Source organism: Lissotriton helveticus, chromosome 5_1 (genome assembly GCF_964261635.1).
Source record: "Lissotriton helveticus chromosome 5_1, aLisHel1.1, whole genome shotgun sequence".
NCBI classification, from domain to species: domain Eukaryota; kingdom Metazoa; phylum Chordata; class Amphibia; order Caudata; family Salamandridae; genus Lissotriton; species Lissotriton helveticus.
This window is the reverse complement of record NC_136065.1, coordinates 1,954,085,958-1,954,107,300: the sequence shown is the minus strand read 5'-3', so window position 1 is coordinate 1,954,107,300 and position 21,343 is coordinate 1,954,085,958. Positions and strand designations below refer to the sequence as shown.

Sequence of the window (21,343 nt, the reverse complement as noted above, 5' to 3'; positions counted from 1 at the left end):
TACTTCCACCATTGTCAGAAGTAAATTTCCAACCTTTTTCAGTATGGGAAAAGATTAGAGAAGAGCTGGTGAAAACATGCAATGTAGAAATTCGCACAAGTTTAAAAGGGGATTCAAACCCTGAAACTATTGTTTAATGCTACTTCCAGCCCCAGGATATACATCTGTAGGAAGGTGGAAAAATAAGGAAATAGCTATAATTCAAACCCTACTATAGTATATGCCCTGGCATAATTAGAAAGGCAAATATCAGAGCTTTTATTTAATTAGACTGGTGCCATAATTTGTCACTGCACTACATGGCGCCAAAGAGACAAGTGCATTTTTTTACAGGACAAGTAGATTTATGAAGCAACCTGTTCCATGGACAAGTAGATATTTATTAAATTCCACACCCCTGAGGCTTGGTAATGATGGAAAAGAAAGCATCAATAAAATGTTCATATGCCTCGATAAGTATGGAATTAAAAACGGATGTAGATCTGATAAGATATAAGGGAACAGGGTCTATATCCTGGGAATCCCAACTGATAGTGCTACCTTAATGGGGCAAGTTTGTAGAATGGTATGTGACCATTTCCTTCAGTGAGGATGTTGAGCTTCACAAAGGTGCCTCCATGGAATCCTGCAATCCACCTATAAAAATGTGTATCTAGTTTTCTTTTGACAATGTTGAGTGAAGAATAACTATTAACCATCACAAGTCTACTAATTATTTATTGAAGGTGAGGTGGAACTCCATGTCTCCGATATTGGTGTGTAACTGATTCCAGCGTGTTGTGGTCAGGACCATTAATTATCTGCGGACTAAGTATGGAGGTCAGAGAAGGAGCATAGGAGTGTTGCTGGAGTGTAGTGTGAGTTTTAGTGATAGCAAGGGGGTTTTGATGCATCAGGTGTGACAGTGTTTTGCTTGTATGTGTCTGGTAACCAGTAGCCACCTAAGAAATGAGGTCAAGAAAAGGACGTTGTTTTTCTGCAGTTGAGCCACTGTTGGCATTCTTCAATGAAGAAATGAGTTAACCCAATGACAAAAGCAGTTTCCATAGATAAGCCAGGGTGAAAACATGGTGTTTTCCATACTTAATGCGTTTAAAGGTCTGGTATTATAGGATTTGCCTTGTTAACCAAGTGAGTCAACAAAAACTCTAAATCTGGCCAGACACCAAGGTTCTTGACTGGAGGAGTTACTGTTGAGATGCTGATGTGAGGTCACTTTCGGCCAGGAGATCGTTTGCAATTTGTGTGCCTGTCCATCAATTCGGTATATTTTAGTTATTTATATTTGTTTTAGTAAGGAGGGAGCACGTGTCAGAGTACACTTGCAGACTTAGAACTACAAATGACGGGCACAGAATTCCCATGCACTGAAGTGGCATTGTCTTATTTCTTGATGCGGTAATACCACTTTCCTCTAAATAGAAACCATATTGAGAAAAAATGCTCTGAAATACAGTTGCAAGGCAACGTTAATGACAATCTCTAAATGAGGGTCGATTAGTACAGCACTTGCATTACTGTTATTGGTTGATTTTATTCTTTCTGCCCATACAATTTGTTTCTCCACAGGTTCCATGTTTCACAACTATTGGGGATACGTAATCATGCTTATACACGAGTAGCACTGTTTTTATCAGGAAAATTTTGAAAGTCTGTGGTGTGGCATTTTCTTCTAGCGGGATTTAGATTTTTACAGTAAATGCAGGAATAATTTATGAGCGGGAAAAACGTTTTCAATCAACTCAGGTCACACCCTGCTGTCTACTCGACGAACATGTATGGTGTTGATAAGCGTCAACGCATTGTGATCTGCCCGGGGCGAAATACTGCAGACCTAACATCTCGCAAATGTAAAATGTGTCAGTTCCATCCCTTTCCTTCCTGTGACTGTGTGAATCGACACATAATGTGAGTCCTGTATCGAGAGGGATGCAACATATTGAATGGCTTCTTCTTTGAGATACAAATAAAAGCAAATCATTTTATTTATGTAATATACTGGGGTTTGAATTGAATTATGGATTAAAAACTCGGCGTGATCAGCATAAACTATGCTAGGATAGATTTCTTAGGATGTCTACTTTTCGACAATATATGGTGCCTTTCGATTTCCAAATCGACCTGCACAACTGCTGCAGGTAAAATTTAAGTTAAAATTTGTAATGCAACTACCATGACAGAAATGTTGGCCTTTTCCTATAACGCGAGTTATGTAAGGACATTAATCTGAGATATGTATTTTATCAGGAGTGTTGAAATGGTGAATGTCACTAACAGTAAATTGCAGTAGATTTTTATATCTCAATATGAGGAATCATATTTGTGTGTTTATTGGCAAAACCACAAAGCTTACAGAGCATTATGAACGGGAAAATGTTTCCCAACTGCAAATCATGTCTCCCTATTTTCCGATCTATATCTAATTCTGTAGCTGCAGATATATTACTTTGATTATTCTGGTTAGTAATGTGGGCCGCAAAAGCGCTAAATATGGCTGGAAAATGTAACCTTCCTCTATCCTGTGAACTAGATCAGTCTACATATAAAGTGTTTTCTCTTTCAAATAAACATGAGATCATAAGATGCTATAACGTTTGCAAAAGAAGTCTTGAACCAACAACTGGATTATACCAATAAAAAATAAATATCAAAAGCATTTTAGACCACACTGCAGCACTGACTGCTACCCTTCAGGTAACGGACGATGTATTCATCCTCATCTGCAAATATGACCCACATGTCTGATCCTACTCAATCTCTCTGCAGCCTTCTACTAGAGTGAACCATCAAGCAATGATCCACACCCTGGAATACCATACCATGGCTCAACTCATACCTCAGCAGTTGCCACAAGCTCATCCCAAATACCTAAGAACCTCCCCATCTTCTGCAGAATACACCACGGACCCATTTTGTAACCCATCATGATCAACCTTCGCATGGAATCCCTGGGATCCGTAATCACTAGCAACAACATTAAGATCCCTTTATACACAGAAAAGACTCACTCAGCCTCACAAGCTCAGAAATTAATGACATTCAATGCTTACAAAGAGATTTGAGCGAATATAAACTTGGTCATTGAGCACACCTTAAGCTAAGACTGACAAGAGAATTCCTCCTGATTTTAAAACAAGTAAACAACCACAGATTCGGGCTTGATTCTCCAACATGAACTTAGAAAGATTCACCACCAGCTGAAATACGACGCAAAATACAGTGGTTTCATACACAACACTACTCCTTAAAGGAACACATTGTCAGCTCTTTCTCCTGAAAAATAACGAAACTGTAACAGCCCAAAACAAATCAGAGCAACTGTGTGTATATTGTGTATGTACAGTAGGATCAGGCAGCAGTGGGCTGTATAGGGTCAAAGGCAAGACTACAGTTCACAAGTGATGGGAAAGGCAAGTGGCAATTGGATTATTACTGTTCCTCAAAGCTGTGTGTCCACATCTTTTGTGTTGGGTCTGTCCTTATGGATACAGGGATGTTGTTCCAAATCCTGGGTGCAGAGATGGAAGAGTCCAACAGTACACATTCCAGTCCTTTCCCACCTGAATGGAGAAAGTGCCAGGCTCAATACCCTTCTCCCCTGCTTATTTGAACCTCTCAAAGGCATCCTACATGCTGCGGTTCGTCTTGCCAATGTTTTGAAATAGCTGGACCACATCACCCCAACTGAAAGATTTATGCTGATTACCCTGCGGATCAGCATCATCTTCAAGACAATCTGCCTTACCTGCTCTCTGAAACAAGACCTCAGTATAAATTGCAAAGAATAAAAGACTAAGGGCCCGATGTAGGTAATCCCAGATTACCGATTCTTAAATACCGAATCATACCGATTCGGTATTTAAGAACTGGCAATCGGGATGTAGGTATATTTACCGAATTAATTACCGAATCGGTATGATTCGGTAATTAAGGAATCGGTATTTACCGAGTCTGTAATTGTCACTGATTCAGGAATCAATGTCAATTACCGAATCGGTAAATACCGATTCGATAATTGGGGGAAACATTGAAGGGTGGCAGGGTGTCACTTTGACACCCTGTTGCACCCCTCAATTGTACATGGGTGCACATGTTGCTGACATACATGCGCTTAGGGCATGTATGTCTGCAACATGGCACAATTTTTAAAGCAAAATGAATGCTTTTTGAAGGGTTTTCATTATTTACCACCAACTTCTAGTTGGTGGTAAATAACGAATTCTTAAACCCTTGTAGCACTGAAAACAGTGCTACATACATCTAAAATTACAGAATCGGTAATTTTACCAATTCGGTATTTTACCGAATCGGTAAAATTACAGAATCGGTAAAATTACCGATTCTGTAATTTTACATGCCCCTACATCTCAATATCCACATACTGGTCGGAAACGGCCGAAAATCGGTATTTTCGGCCGTTTCCGACCGGTATTTGCCTACCTACATCGGGCCCTTAATGACTAACCGCCTCAGGGCGACAGCACCACATCAAGAGACAGAACATAGAAAATTGTACACCAAAAACTGCAGGAAGGAAAAGTATGTGTGGTGCGTGTATGTGTTTTTTAAGAACATCCGGTGTTAAACTTCCATGAATGCTGTGGGTATTATGTGGGCGAAAATCTGGACACAACATACCAGGTAAAGCTGTAGAGCTCAGGTCCGTTCCAAGGGTTCCCTAATACTACTGACAGATAATAGATAGTGATACTTTTCCTGGCAGTATTGAAAGAATGAAAGGTTAGGTGACCTGCTAGGATTCAAACCTATGAACACTAGGCCAAATCCAGATCCCTGCAGTTAGCGCTTTCGACCACTGTGCAAACATCAAAAATAAAATGTAAATATGAAGGCTGAGCTGTAAATGCAAGTATCATACATATATTTTACTACACCGTGAGCTGTGCAACTCTACTCACTGTAAAGTTCACTAACATATTGAGGGATGTGTTTGGATGGGATGACATTTGGTGACAGGCATGTATTCCAATAGATTATAGCTGTAAATGTGAGTAGATTGTGTATTTGTATACCATATGGTGGTTTGGGATTCTTTAGGATGTATACTTTTAAATGCTACGGCCTAACACCTTCAAATTGGTATGAAAATGCTCAGCATGCATATCGATCTTTTTCTATCGCTTGAGCCATTTTTATCGAGAGCACTACAAAAATGCAGCGTGGAAGAGCATAACTCGTTAGAACAATATTTTCCATGAAACTACAAACAAATGCATTGCATTTGTGGGCAATGGTCTCTGGGATATATGTATGTTACTACACATAAACGGATATTTTTCTCTATTTTCCACAAATAAAATAAAACTGCATCAGTAACCAATATGAGTGATATTTGTATATGTCAAATGAGAACTAGTGGGTTTGCAATTAAAACCAAATGTGAGCCCTCGTCTGGCTGTGGTTCATGTTCTCAGTATATAAATTTGGCAATGTGATAAAACAAGTGCTACAGAACAATGTGATGGTGCTTACTTTCATACATATTTTGTTCAAAACTGTTTAAACCAATAGGATAATATAACAGGCGAAAATATTTTCCATAATGACTTTGAGATTAATGGATTTTTAAATTATCATCATATATAAAATATAGGACGAATGCTGCAAAGACTCTTTTCTGAGTTCATATTTTTCAAAGTTTTAGAAAGATAAGGCTCACTGATAATAATGAAAATACTCGCATCAACAAGAATAATTACGCTGACTATAAACAAGCATGTCCAAAACCTTAAAAAGTAAAAGAATGACCACTTATTGAACAAGCATTTACAATGCAACGGTCTCGCCTTTGCAAAAGTTAGAGCTATTGGCATTGTAAATGAATTTTTTTTTATTTATGTGTTGGTTTTGAAAACAGATAAATAAATGGCATTGTCATTTACAATGCCAATAGCTTAATCTCTCGCAAATGCGAGACCTATTGCATTTGCACCCACACACACACACAGTCTCACACACACAGTCTCACACACACAGAGCCACACACACACACACAGAGCCACACACACAGAGCCACACACACACAGAGCCCCACACAAACACGCAGAGCCCCCCACACACAGAGCCCCACACACACACAGAGCCCCGCTCACACACACACAGCCACACACATACACAGAGCCATACACAGCCACACACACACAGAGCCACACACACACAGAGCCACACACACACAGAGCCACACACACAGAGCCACACACAGACAGAGCCACACATACAGAGCCACACACACACAGAGCCACACACACACAGCCACACAGAGCCACACACAGAGCCACACACACAGAGTCACACACACACAGAGCCACACACACACAGAGCCACACACACACAGAGCAACACACACACAGAGCAACATACACAGAGCCCCAGAGCATAATTCCAAGAGCCAATTTAGTTTAAAAATGACTTGTGAAGAAGCATCCGGGGCACCGTGGAGGCGCTGACAGCTCATTTGCTACCGTGCGCCCGAGGGTCCATCACTGGGTGCGAAGGTAAACACCCTGCTTCATGAGGCCGCCAGAGACCTAAAAAAAGCCCCACTACTCTCAGGCCCGCCCTTCCTGTCACACACTGAAAACATTTTACATCATTTTAGCAGATTATGTCACAAAGAGGGGTGCGGGGGGAAGGACACTTTTTTGGTAAATGAGTGCTCGGCTTATAAGGGAATGAAGAACCTTTGACCATAGATTGGTCATGGACTATATCGAAAAATTAGATGTTGCTTCTAGGTAACTCCATGTCACTGAAATACATGTTGTTTAATGAACGGCGGCAGGGGAGTGAGGGATGCACGGGGTTCAGGTAGGAGGCATTAAGGGCAGCAGGGAGGCAGGGGAATAAGGGATGCACGGGGTTCAGGTAGGAGGCATCAAAGGCAGCAGGGAGGCAGCAGGGAGGCAGGAGAGTGGGTGATGCATGGGGTTCGGGTAGGAGGTATCAATGGCAGCAGGGAGGCAGGGGAATAAGGGATGTAGGCGTTCAGGTAGGAGGCATCAAGGGCAGCAGGGAGGCAGGGGGGTGAGGGATGCACATGGGTTCAGGTAGGAGGCATCAAGGGCAGCAGGGAGGCAGGGGAGTGAGGGATGCATGGGGTTCAGGTAGGAGGCATTAAGGGCAGCAGGGAGGCGAGGAGTGAGGTATGCATGGTGTTCAGGTAGGAGACATGAAGGGCAGAAGGGAGGCAGGGGAGTGAGGGATGCACGCATCAAGGGCAGCAGGGAGGCAGGGGAGTGAGGGATGCACGGGGTTCAGGTAGGAGGCATCAAGGGCAGCAGGAAGGCAGGGGAGGGAGGGATGCACGGTGTTCAGGTAGGAGGCATTAAGGGCAGCAGGGAGGCAGGGGAGTGAGGGATGCATGGGGTTCAGGTAGGAGGCATCAAGGGCAGCAGGGGAGTGAGGGATGCACAGGGTTCAGGTAGGAGGGATCAAGGGCAGCAGGGAGGCAGGGGAGGGAGGGATGCACGGAATTCAGGTAGGAGGCATCAGGGTAGCAGGGGAGTGAGGGATGCACGGGGTTCAGGTAGGAGGCATCAAGGGCAGCAGGAAGGCAGGGGAGGGAGGGATGGATGCAAGGGGTTCAGGTAGGAGGCATCAAGGGCAGCAGGGGAGTGAGGGATGCACAGGGTTCAGGTAGGAGGGATCAAGGGCAGCAGGGAGGCTGGGGAGGGAGGGATGCACGGAATTCAGGTAGGAGGCATCAGGGTAGCAGGGGAGTGAGGGATGCACGGGGTTCAGGTAGGAGGCATCAGGGTAGCAGGGGAGTGAGGGATGCACGGGGTTCAGGTAGGAGGCATCAAGGGCAGCAGGAAGGCAGGGGAGGGAGGGATGGATGCAAGGGGTTCAGGTAGGAGGCATCAAGTGCAGCAGGGTGGCATAGGAGTTCAGAGAGGACACAGGGGCCGCCAGGGGCACTGGGTATGCACACGGTACAGAGATCCAACAAGGGCAGAGATGAAGTATGAAGGGCGTCGAGGAGGCACAGGGGTCAGCATTGAGGCCTGGGCCCATAATCTAATGATCCGCCGGCCTAAAGGTCTTGAAAACGGACTGGTAGGGCATTATGCAAATACTTGAAAGAGTAACATCTACAGCAACAAAACTGTTCCCCAGACTGGCCTCTAAATCACCAGTGGCGGAGGTCTCCTGACCTGTGAAGGGGGGAGGGGAGAGGGTGGGGGTTGGGTCCTGTCCTGCGTGCTTCCCTCATCAGAAGAGGAAGGAGATCTCCTGTCCCTCGTGGTCTCCGATCCTGAAGAAGGGGGGTTCTCCCGTGTCCTGTGTAAAGTGCCCGGTCCTGCGCATGGTATCCAACGGCTGGGGTCTTCTGTGCCGCCGAGGGGGGCGGTTCTATCCCACAGAGAAGTCTCTGGCCTGGCCGAGGGTCTCCTGTGCAACAGTGAGAAATGTCCCGTCCCGCACTGGAGGCCTCCTGTCCTCTAGATACAAGTCTCCCTTCTCCAGGCTGCAAGACTCCTTACGTGCTCTGGGCTGCCAGGGGAAGCAGCCGGGCAGTGCAGCCTCAACTCCAGCTGAAACAAGCAAGTGCTGGTTTTAGAGAAAAACACAAAGCATCCTGGGAATAGTAGTGTAATCATTCCTATTAGTAGCGTTAACAGGTCTCGAATAAACCAAGACTGTCTGAACCTCATCCTTGTGACCTGCGGCCTCGTTAACAGTCACACACACACACACTTTTAGGATGACTGACCAGCGACTATGGGGGGCCCGACAGATCGAATCGGGAAGCAGTGAGAAGCGACGCAGAAACTACAAGAGAACAGTACACAGTGGCAGAGCCCAAAATGGGGCTCCATGAGGCCCCAAGAACCACTCGCCCAAGAGCTCCGATGAAGCGGAGCAACAGGAGCACTCTGCACCGTGGAGTGTGAGTGAACTGCCCCACCCCCATGATTGACTGTGTGCAACTGGGAAGCAAGGGGAGGGCAGCAAAGGAGCAGAGCAGTTTGCGGCGGCCGCGGAGACCCGAAACGGACAGGAGCAGTCGGTGAAGCAGCAAGCGGACTGCAAGTTGATCGGTCAGAGAAGCACAATCTCCCCGGAGCCCAACGGGGTTGCCGCTTTGACTGCAGAGGGCTCGAGGGGGCACACCGGGGCCAAAGGACATTATGTAAGTGTGGCAGAGCGGGAAGCCGTGGACCAGAGCAACCCTGCAGAAGTAGCACGGACTAGATTGGAGCGCCTGCCGCAACTCCTCCGGTAAGCTTACATAAGCATCTGGAAGCCCTGCGAAAGTCTCTGCGGTGAGCGAGTCGAGGGAGTGGCAGGCGAGGAGCGCCGCAGGAGAGCCTAGAAGTGAGCAACGTGAGGGACTGCACAATAAGAAAGCGGCCGGAGGTGAGCTGGAGTGGGGGCTAAGACGGCTACTGAATAGGAGACCAGCAGGCCAGTGTTTTGCTTTGCAGGGCCCCTCCAAGCAGCCCTTCCTAGCGCATTCTGCGCGAGGGTAGGCAGGCAGGCAGGCCGCTGGCCGGCCCCAAAAGTGACACTGGACACGGCGGGAGGCGTGGAGAGGGAAAACAACTCTTTGCGCTGCGCTCCCGGGCATCGAAGAGCAAAGTTCAGACCAGGCCCCCCTCCCGCCCCGGGCCCTGAGAGAGGGGGGTGGGGTGAGAGAAGGAAGGGGCGGGAGAAACGGGATACAAGCAGGGCACAAGTCCTAAACAAGAGAGGAGAGCTCCACACGACCATGTTTCTCCGAGGCGAGGCAGGAATGCCTCGGAGAAACGCGCCGCCATTTTGCGACTGGGGGGCGTATTTTTCTTTCTCTCCTCTTCCCATTGGCTGGAATGTAAAATTCCAGCCAATGGGAAGAGGAAAGATAAAACCTAAAAAACACACCCCGAATCGGGGCTTGAACGGAGTGACGCACCTCTCCTCCAATGGCTGGCCTCCGTTTAGGAAGCCAGCCAATGGAGAAGAGGGGCAGGTTCAAGCCCCAATACTGAAAAACAAAATTTCTCGCCAGTGAGACTGCGCAAGCGCAGGCCGAGACCTAATAAAGGATAATACCATGGTACCATATCGCGTCCTGTTTTGAAATTTGGCACATGTAATCCCTTTGTAGCCAGTAATTGAAACACACAAAAACAGTACTACCATTATCTGAAAAGAAAAAAGCATTAGATACTTTTTTTTTTTAAATGGACAACAATGACTGCACATTCTGTGTACAATTGCAATCCTTATCTTTTTTTTTTTTGTCCTCATTTTCCTTCCCTTTCCGTCAAGGGTCACACCAACCACCTTGCAGACGTGGATTGATTTTTCGATGGCAGAGGTGTCCCAAAACAAAGAGAGAGTATATTTAGCTCCATCTAGGTATTTTTCAACCTGTAGGACCAAATCGATTCTAAGCTGGCCCTGGTCCAAGAGCATTAATGGCATAATCATCGGACCCGGGGAAAAAAACCAAAAAAAACCCCGGGTTCACTTCCAGTTAATTAAGAGATCCCAAAAGGCAAAATTACGTTTACTAGCAGTTCTTTTGAGGTCCGTTTTAGATGTTTCATATAAAGATGAAAGCCACCGTGAATATAAAGGGGGAGTTTTTTCTATCCACTGGATACAGATCTGTCTTCTCGCCAATAAAATCACATAGAAGAAGAAAGATTTCTCCTTGCCCTTAATATTATCTTCTATTCCAAAAATGACAAGTGGAAGAGTAATTGACAAAGATGTGTGTAAAATAGAATTAAGGGTGTTCTTCACCTCTTCCCAAAATTTCGAGAGATCTGGGCATTCTAGGAACATATGTATCTCATTGGCACCTACCGTATTACATTTATTAAATTTTTTGTCTAGTAGGAATTTAGACAGTTTTAATGGTGTTATGTATGCACGATGAATTAAAAAAAGATGATTACGTCTTAACCATGCGGGTTTTACAGTTTTATACAATAAGCCGCAAGATTGTTGCCATTTCTCGTCACATGGGGTATTGATCACTGTTCCCCATAATTCATCTGGTAGTTTAAACTCCCCATCATTTTCTTCTAACATCTGCCAGTACCAGGTAGCTACTTCTTTTCCACCACTGGGTCGCTCTACCATCATTTGTTCTAGTGGGTTAATTCTCCCAATATTGGTGTCTGTGCGGCTCTGTGATCTCACCCAGCTATCTAGTTGGATATATTTAAATCTGGATATATCTGTTCCTACCAGTTCTTGTAGTTCGTTCCAAGCAATTAATTTCCCGTCTATAATTAGTTGCCCCCATCTAGTAATACCTGCTTGTTTTATGGTATTTGATAGACTATCTTTCAAAAATGGTGGTATGCCGGGTGAGTCCCATATTGGAGAGTACGTGGAATAATATGACAGGCCTATTTTTTTCCTTATGTTATACCAATTTTTAGCCCATGATTGTGCCATTTTCAGTTTAATTTTTTTGAAGAATTTATAGTTTCCAAATTTGAACATAAATCCCTCTGGTGTTAAGTTTGCCCCCAATAATATTGCTTTGTACATGGAGTTAGAGGTTAAGTTGGATGGTGTTTTCAGTAGCATTCTCGAGTGTGACAGCTGAAAAGCCCATGAGTAATATAACAGGTCTGGAAGTGCAAGTCCCCCCTTTTCCCTTCTTCTTCTTAATTTCTTCCATGCTATTCTTGTTGTTTTGTAATTCCATATAAAATAATTTCTCTTTGAGATTTTTCAATTTGTTTCTGTTCAAATGCAGTTGGAATTGTGTTAAAGATAAAAGTAAACTTGGGGAGAATGCACATTTTAACTAGATTTATTCTACCTCTTATAGAGAGTGGTAGGTATGACCAAGACTTTAGAAGTTTTTTACTTTCAATATGTATTCTTTCTAGGTTATTTGATCCAATCTTATCCACTTCCTGTGTTATTCTTATTCCTAGATAACGCATTGATGTTGAGATATTCATCTCTAGCTGGATATTAGGGAGATTCCATACCATGATCTCTGTTTTGCTAGAGTTAATATCGTATCCCGATATCTGACCAAACTCTTTTGCACATGCAATGATAACTGGTAATGCCTTAACTGGATCAGATGTACAGACCAAGATATCATCCGCGTATAGAGCTACCCGCTTTTCCCACTCTCCATAGCTAAAAGATGGAATATTAGCCTCGTTCCTTAGAATTTGAGCGAACGGTTCAATATATAAGTTAAAGAGGAGCGGGGAGAGCGGGCAGCCCTGCCTTGTACCTCTAGTTATGGCGAAGGCTTCAGTTAAACCCCCATTAATCATTATCCTAGCAGAAGGTGTGTTATATAAGAGTTTAATTGTTCTACGAAAGCCTTTCCCACAATAAATTTTTTTTAGTACGTCGTTTAGGTATAACCAATTGACCCTATCAAACGCTTTTGTTGCGTCTAAAGTCAGAGTAGCCAGGGGTACGGTGGTGGCAGTTGCGATATCTATGGCCCCCACCAGCTCTTGAGTTAACTCCGCTAACTGTCTCCCTTTGATAAATCCCTTTTGATCAGGATGAATAACACTGCAAATAACGCTAGCCAATCTTGTAGACATGATGTTTGTAAATATTTTATAATCACTATTAAGAAGTGATATTGGTCTGTATAACCCACACTCTAATGGAGATTTTCCAGGTTTAGGAATAAGCACTATTATAGCTTCTCCCCAAGATTTAGGTCGTATGTCGCCGTTTAGTAGAATTCCATTAAAAAGTACCCTGAGTTCTGGGGCTATAATATGCTCAAGAGATCTATATATTTCTCCTGGCAGGCCATCCGGCCCTGCTGCTTTCCCCTTTTTTAGGTGGCGAATTGCTTTTATAACCTCTTCCAACAAGATCTTTTTCTCTAATGATATATTTTGATTTATTGATAAGGTTGGAAGTGTGATGGAATCTAACCACCTGTCTCTTGCTTGTTGATCGTTATGGAGATCTTCTTTATATATCTCCTAAAAAAACGTATAAAATGCATTTCCTATTTCTTGGTTAGTAGTTCTAGTCTCTAACTCCCCTGGAACCTTGATTTCTCTTATATAGTTAAAGGCTTTGTCGGTTTTTATTTTCCACGCCAATATTTTTCCTGAAGCTTCTCCAAACTCAAAGTGGGACGATTTGCTCGCTTCCCACCTCTTGTTTACTCTTTCTTGTAGAATATTTTCCAACTCGTTTTTCAATTCAGCCAGCTTTTCATGATCTGGAGATGTTACAACTATCGGATCCAATCTTAATTCCAGAAGTTTCATGTCCTTTTCTATTGTCCTGATTTTCTCGTTATACATTTTCCGTCTGTAAGAAGCTCTGTTTGTGATCTGCCCTCTTAAGAAGGCCTTAAATGTCTCCCAGACCATTGTAGGGGTAGCAGAATATTTAATAATATCAAAAAAAGAAATTGTCTCATCTGTTAAAAATTTGACCTCTTCCTCCTCCAGTAAAATTGTCCGATCAAAAGACCAGGAAGGATGTTTAACTGAGTTGCCACTTTTTAAGGTAAATTCTATTGCAGAGTGGTCTGATAGATGTGATGGTAGATAGTTTATTGATGTTAGGGTGTCCTTTAGACAGTAGCTGAAAAACGCATAGTCAATTCTGGATTCATGCTTAAAGCCACTGTTTCTAAAGGACACTCCCGGTTTGTTGCCCACCTTTTCTCTCCACAGATCCGCCAAACCTAGATGTTTCATAATTGATTTGAGAGTTTCTCTTGATTTTACAGTACTGGCGACTCTGGATTTATTCAATTTATCTAATGTTGGGTCAAGAACAATGTTGAAATCTCCCATCCAAATTATCGGCTCCTGGGTTAATATTAATTGGTTTCTTACGGCATCCAAATGTGATGGGTCATCAGAGTTTGGGCCGTAATAGCCGACCAATATTCTGTTCTGACCCTCGAGAGAGACTTTAACTATCAGCCATCTACCTGTCTTATCTTCCTTACAGTCTAGAATTTGTGCTTTTGCAGATTTTTTAAAGATGAATGCAACCCCTCTTACATTCGCATTGTGGTCAGTGGAGCAAAATGTATCTATCCATCTTTGTTTCTTAAATATGATATTAGCCTCTAATTTAAGGAGATGCGTTTCCTGCAACACAATGATCTGCGCTTGCGAGTCTCTAAGATATTGTAAAATCCTATCTCTTCTTCCTTGCACCCGCAGACCATTGACATTCCAGGACATGAAGTTTATGTTTGTCATGATTTGGCTTCCCCCCCTGCCTTCTCCTTCATTTTTGAGGTTAGGATTAGATATTTACCTAGTTTTAGCATATTATTGTTTAATTGCTGAAAAAGGTTGGCTTCTAAGAACTGAAGTTGATCTGACAAATGAGGATTTTTTATTTTCTTTCCCCCCCTTTTCCCCCCTCCCCTCTGGGAAACACCCCTTACTTATTCTGGCTCGGTGTTGAACCAGTTTCCACCCGCCGGTAACCTGTCCTTCAGCCCTCTACCGCCCTTCGTGAAGCAAAAAAATAGCTGTATCTAGTCCTAAATTATAGGAAATAAATCACCTTCAAAGATGAAAAAGGGGATAGGTGTGAGTTGATGTGCTGAACTTTCGTATTTATATTTATATACAGTGAATACATATGCTCTTATATATATATTTATTTTTTTTTCCTTTTTTTTTTCTTTTTCCCCTTTCCCTTCATTTTCCGTTTTTTTCCCCCTTCAATCCTTTCCCTTTTTTTTTCCTATTTTTCCCCCAACTCCCCTCTTTTTAACTTTCAAAAATATTTTTTTTTTATTTATTTTTGGAGTCATTGCTTATAACTGGTTATATTCTTACTCAATTTACTCATTTTGACTTATGCGCCTGGGTTTGAGCGTGATTACTAATAGATTCAAGTAACTCATCGGCGTCATGAATGGAGCGAACATTATGCAATCCTTATCTTGTAAAAAAAGAAAAAACAATGCTTTGCTATCTTTCATAATCAAATTATATCACATCCTAAACTGTCACAGGACCAAACGTCATTTTACCATTCACATCGCAACTTTGTCAATTCACTGCAGGAGGAGTTTTCCAACAATGTCACTAAAATCACTAGTAAATGAACGAAGTTTAATGCATGACTGGTAAGTCTTATCTATACCATGGACAAAAGGATTGGAAGGAAGAAATTAGTATTTCATAACTAGAAAATAGTCTTAAACTTGCTACTTCCAAATTACAGGATGCACTACTGAATGTTTGTATACGTCAAAATGCCAATAATTAAAATATTTAAAAAAAACAGGCTGTTTCCAAGTTGATGGCCAGGTCATATCAGACTCAAAAGTTACCTACCCGTAGACAGCTTGCGTTCATACCCTCTATTAACAAACATAAAATAAATGTCAGACAACCATAAAATGAGTCCAGAATTAAACATGCCTAACTACAGGGAACGAATAGTATGATTGTTAGCCTCAAAGATAGTTTAGCCTTATCAGCTGAATGTGAAGTCTGACTCAGGTTATTAGTAAATAGGACTACCAGATAAGTGTACTGCTTTACAACCTTCAATCTACATCCACCCAATGAACAACCAAATTGAGTTTGTTTCATTCCATAATCCATTATGAGTTTTACTGGTATGGCTCTGTAAAACTAATGAAGTATGATGATGCAGAACAAAATCCTCTGCATAGAGTAAGATACTAATGTGAGGAGTCTTCAGAGTTGAAGAAAAATACCTTGCTTTAGTATGAGTCTTAGGTAACTGCCAGGAATAATGCTAAGAAAAGAGAGGAAAGAACACTTCTCATGAGTGTATCTATAATACCCCATTATTGCTTAATTGAACCCATGAACAAGTATACTTTTAAAAAGGTATTCCCATTATGCAGAGTTTTACCCACAGTAAATGCCTGTTCATCCTGTTGAACGCCCTCAGAAGTAAAGACATAAAGGCTCCTTTTCATTGTAGACATGTGTGAGACCCCACAGGGAAAACAACTGGTGGACGGTACTAAGGTCTTGAAACATTCCTTTTCCTTCCCCTCCAAGCACCGAAGCAGAAGCCTTGCAAAAATGTGACGGTCCAGAAGAGAGATTAGCGATCTCAATCCAAGATTACCAACTGGGCATTTTTTTTTAAATGTATTAGCTTTGTATGCAACCCCAGCCTGTTAAAACAATATACTTAAATTGAAGTAAAAATGGCTGCCCGGTATTCATAAGCACTTCAAATTACTGTCAAAGGGACTGCTCTGGGACTCAAACAATTAATCAATCAATCAGGGGCTTGTAAATCGTGACTACTGACCCGTGAAGGGGTTCATGGCGCTGAGGGGGGGGGTGAAGGATCGGACTGCTAGTCCCTTTTGAGAGGTGATCATTGGAAGAGCCAGATCTTGAAGTGCTTCTTGAATAGGATTAGTGAAGCTGATTGCCTGAGGTTGAGGGGCAGGGTGTTCCAGCTCTTGGTGGCGAGGTAGGAGAAAGAATTCCTCTGCATCTGGTCTTGTGGATCCTGGGGACAGAGGCTAGGGTGAGTTGGGCGGGACGAAGTTGTCTGGGGGATACTTAGAATGCGAGGATGTGGTACAGGTATGCTTGCCTATTGTCCTGTAGACTTTGTAGGCATATGTGAGGAGCTTGAAGGTAATTCTCTAGTTGACTGGGAGCCAGTGGAGTTGTTGGAGGTGTTGCGTGATGTGGCTGTAGCGGGGGATGTCGAGGACCAGTCTGGCTGTGGCGCTTTGAATGTTCTGTAGTTTCTTGAGCTGTTTCTGGGTGACGCCGGCTTAGAGTGTGTATCCATAGCCTAGTGTGCTAGTGATGAGTGCGTGGGTGACCGTCTTTCTGGATTCTGTGGAGATCCATCTGAATGTCTTTCGGAGCAGGCAGATGTTGTGGGAGCAGGCTGAGGAAACTGTGTTGATTTGGCAGTTCATTGTGAGCGATGAGTCCAGTATGATGCCCAGGTTGGGTGCGTGGTTTGTTGGGGTGGGAGGGGATCCTAGAACGGCTGGCCATCAGGAGTCGGCCAAGGCTGAACAGGTGGGTACCAGGATGAGTACGTTGGTCTTGTTCGAGTTGAGCTTCAGCTGGAGATCTGATAGATTTCAAAGATCAAATTAGTTGAGCTTCAGCTGGAGATCTGATAGATTTCAAAGATCAAATTTATGTACCAAGTTACTTCTTGCAATTTTTGTAGCAGTAGATTATTGTCTGGTATGTAACACAACATGTGAGAGAGTCTGGCCTCTATAAAAATCAATAGTAAATAAGTGCCAGTCTAGGTGTGTTTTATTGGGTGCTGTTGAATGAAGGGAAGCACTATGTACACCAACAAGCTGCCTGATTCACGAATAATAAGGAAGTCCATTAATGTGTAGGCGTATGCCTACAATTTGTGCAGTATTCTAATTTTTGGTGACTTACAAAACAGATCAGTGTATACTTAGTACAAAAACGAAAATTGTTGGGGGAAATGCCTATATTTATCTCGGCCGCTATTTTTCCAGCATGCATCCCAATCCATCATAGGCCACGGGAACATTGTAAATTTGAGGACTGTAACCTACAATGTAGACGCTAGATATTGTAAAGGGTATCATTCATATTACACACATACAATAAAACATCTTCAACAGTTTACTTTGTAGAAATTACAAGTATCTGAAATTATTTCTAGCCCAATAAAGGTCAAATCAGGGGCCACCCATTGGAAGAACTCAAATTTTACTTTGCAGATGTGATACTCCATAACTGAATACATTTAGTGTAAACATCCCCTGGATTTGTGTCTGAAAACAGTGTAGTCAATAGTAGACAGTAGCAGCTGGTCAGGACTTTCAAGTCTTCGCAGAATGCTGCAACTCATGAACAGACTATCATTTCTAATACTTTGATTTTCTAATCAAGAATTAAGATGATTGTTGTTCAAATGTGCTCTAATATTAGGTTTAACAAAAACACTACTAGGGTTTTTGATGCAAAAATCTCTCTTGGCCTAAATGTCAGAGAGTCTGTAATTGCTTACTAAAGGCAACACCACCCTGCTCAGTACTGGGACAGTGTGAGGAGAAATCCTAAAATGAATGAACTTGAGAAAAATTAAAATCAAGACATACAAACCAGACTGTGGTCCTTTCCAGTAGACTGACAGTGTATAAAGATCTATGTCTTCTAAGATGTCCGTTTGTTGCTAGACATTAATAACTTCTTTGGAATCACCTGATTTTGAGCGGTGAAACTATTTTTCAATTTCCAGTCTGTGAAAAGGATGTCACTAGTCAGGATGTCAGTCTTTTAATAGGCCCCTTCATACAGATCAGGTGGAAATAAATAAATATAACATGAGACACTAGGTAGGTCTAACAATTATTCTGATGGAAGGAAGTCTTGGATAAAAGTCTTGGAGGAGTTCTGCATATTAGGTAAAACTGAAATGTTTTACGCCCTGGAGAGCTAAAAAGATATCTGCTGCAGTATAAATGAATCAACCATAGCTCCCTTTTGATTAAGTGAATTACCGTGTAATACTAATTGGAAATATATCACCAATTCAATTCAATTTCACTTTGCCTCAGTTACAAGAATTAGCCACAGAAGCACATAAAAACAAAAAGCAATACAATTGCAAATCAATGTAATAAAAACAAACAGTTGCATGCACTAAAAACAAACAGTTGACTAAGACATGCACATCATGCTCAAAGTTGACAAGACTAAATTGCATTGAGATAACACTATTGTTCTGCCATATATAAAAAAAAAAACAGGCATATAATTTTCCTGGCTTTCTAACATAGGCACTAATTACAGTAAAACAACTTAAAATCAGAGGGATAACAGTATAAAAGGACCATGAATAAAACCACACGCGCAATCAAGTCCCAATTCATTGGAAGTTATCAGCAGCCACAAATCATTTAATCCCTATACCAAAAATAACAACCCCCTTACATTGTTACATCCTGTTAAAATAATAATTTCCTTCTATTGAGGGCACAATTCAGGAAGGAACAAAATGTTGATACAGTTGGATGTGGGAGTTTGATTGCTGCAGTTAAACCAAAGTTAGTTTGGAACTTCTAATGCCTTGCGACTTGATGATAGGTATTAAGAACTTTTTGGTAAAAACAAGATAAAAGTGGCAGAAGAAGGCAATGTACAGCAGGCATTGTGGGGAGGATTCATCACAGGGGCAAATTAATACTTTGTATGTGTCAAACTGTCCAAGAGGAAATCTAAGATGCCACCTTACAAATCCTAACCTGAACCTGGTTAGTAATAGTCTGTCACAGGTACCACCAGTCCATACCAGATATGGTTCCAGGAGTAACAAACTGTCTAAGACCAAATACTTCCTGTCAGTTGGTTTTCTTGATTCTAATTCCTCCCTACTGGCTTTTAAGGTGGATTTTACACCAAATCAAATCAGATTTGGTTACAGAACATGGGTTAGAAAAAAAGGTTGACCTTCCCAACTTCACCAGTTTTGCCCTATCATGGCTGAGCCAAGGGATTTTCAGAGCTCTCTCACACAGAAGGCAATCCTCAATGATCTCCCTATTAAGCAAGGCATGAGGATTTACCCAAATCGACCACCACAGAAGCAGGGAGGCCAACCTGATAATATCCCCCGCATATTCCATCCCCAGCTCCTGATGTATAAAGTAGAGCAGGTGGGGGAATACACCGAAAATTAGAGCACCCTATTTTGGTCTTCCTAAAGGGTACTTGCATTGGACTATCCCCAGATACCCAAACCATATGTAAGAACTGGGAGACATTTCTTTCGTAGATCTCTATAAGGGTGGGCGGGAGGGCAAAAGGATTTTACCCGAAAGCGTTGACCAAGTTAAAGATATGCCCCACTGAGCTTAAAAATGTTCCAACGCCTACTTGCAAAGCAGGAGTCATCAATTGCCTTTAACGTCCAGGACTATCCCCAAGTAGGAAAAATCCTGGTTGTGCCCCACTGGTTGGACTTTTTTGAGACTATAGCTCTCATTTTGTACTGTTTAGGCTGCAGGCCATTATATAGGTTGATGTTTGGTTAGTAACCAAAACCCAAAGACCCCATAAAATAAACTAATTCCTGAAATAGGGTGCTTAGACCATTGGGGGTTCTTGAAAGAAGAACAGACTGTGGGCCACACCAGTACACTGAGTGTGAAGAGCTATGTCTTACAGGTTGTCCATTAGTTGCTATACTTTAATAACATCTTTGAAACAGTAACAACTATTTTTCAATTTCCAATCTGTGAAATGGATGCCACTGGTCAGGATGTCAGTCTCTTAATAGGTCCCTTCAGATAGATGAGGAGGAAATAAATAAATAAAACACGAGACACTAGGAAGGTCTAATCATAATTCTGATGGACGTCTTGGATAAAGGGCTTGGAGGAATTCTGCTTATTAGGTAAAACCTAAATGTCTTACGCCCTGGAGAGCAAAAAAGTTAACTGCTGCAGTATATATGAATCAACCACACCTTCCTATTGATTAAGTGAATTATCGTGTAATGCTAATTGGAAATATATCATTAGTGATTAGTGCCTGTTACACGTCGGATCTCGCTAGTTCAACTGTATCTGACTCACCAACAGGTTAGTGTGTGCACTGTTGAACAAGGCACTGTTGTACATTTTAGTCATGGGATACTAAACAAGCATTAGAAATGCAATCGGGCTCGGATTTATTTGAGTTTGAGCTAATGGCATTGTAAATGGTAATGTATTTTTGCTAAGTGTTATGGAGTATGTTAATGTGGTGGTGGTGGTAGTGGTAGTACTGGTGGTGGTGGTACTGGTAGTACTGGCGGTGGTGTTAGTACTGTTGGTGGTGGTAGTGGTAGTAGTGGTGGCTGTAGTAGTGGTAGTACTGGTGGCTGTAGTAGTGGTAGTACTAGTGGTGGTAGTACTGGTAGTACTGATGGTGGTAGTACTGGTGATGGTGGTGGTACTGGTAGTGGTAGTACTGGTGGTGGTGGTAGTGGTAGTACTGGTGGTGGTGGTACTGGTAGTACTGGTGGTGGTACTGGTAGTGGTAGTAGTGGTAGTACTGGAGGTGGTGGTACTGGTAATGGTAGTACTGTTGGTGGTAGTACTGGTGGTGGTAGTACTGGTAGTGGGGGTACTGGTGGTGGTGGTGGTACTGGTAGCTGGAGTACTGGTGGTGGTGGTACTGGTAGCAGTAGCATTGGTGGTGGTGGTACTGCTGCCCGTAATACTGGAGTGTGTTAATGTGGTGGTGGTGGTAGTGGTAGTACTGGTGGTGGTGGTACTGGTAGTACTGGCGGTGGTGTTAGTACTGTTGGTGCTGGTAGTGGTAGTACTGGTGGCTGTAGTAGTGGTAGTACTGGTGGCTGTAGTAGTGGTAGTACTGGTGGTGGTAGTACTGGTAGT

The 21,343-nt window shown here is 42.7% G+C and overlaps 1 protein-coding gene across 3 annotated transcripts in view; it reads right to left on the bottom strand.

Moving 5' to 3' along the window:
* MLLT6 (MLLT6, PHD finger containing) overlaps positions 1-21,343 on the bottom strand; it is a 767,712-nt gene that overhangs the window by 696,243 nt on the left and 50,126 nt on the right. The window lies entirely within an intron of this gene.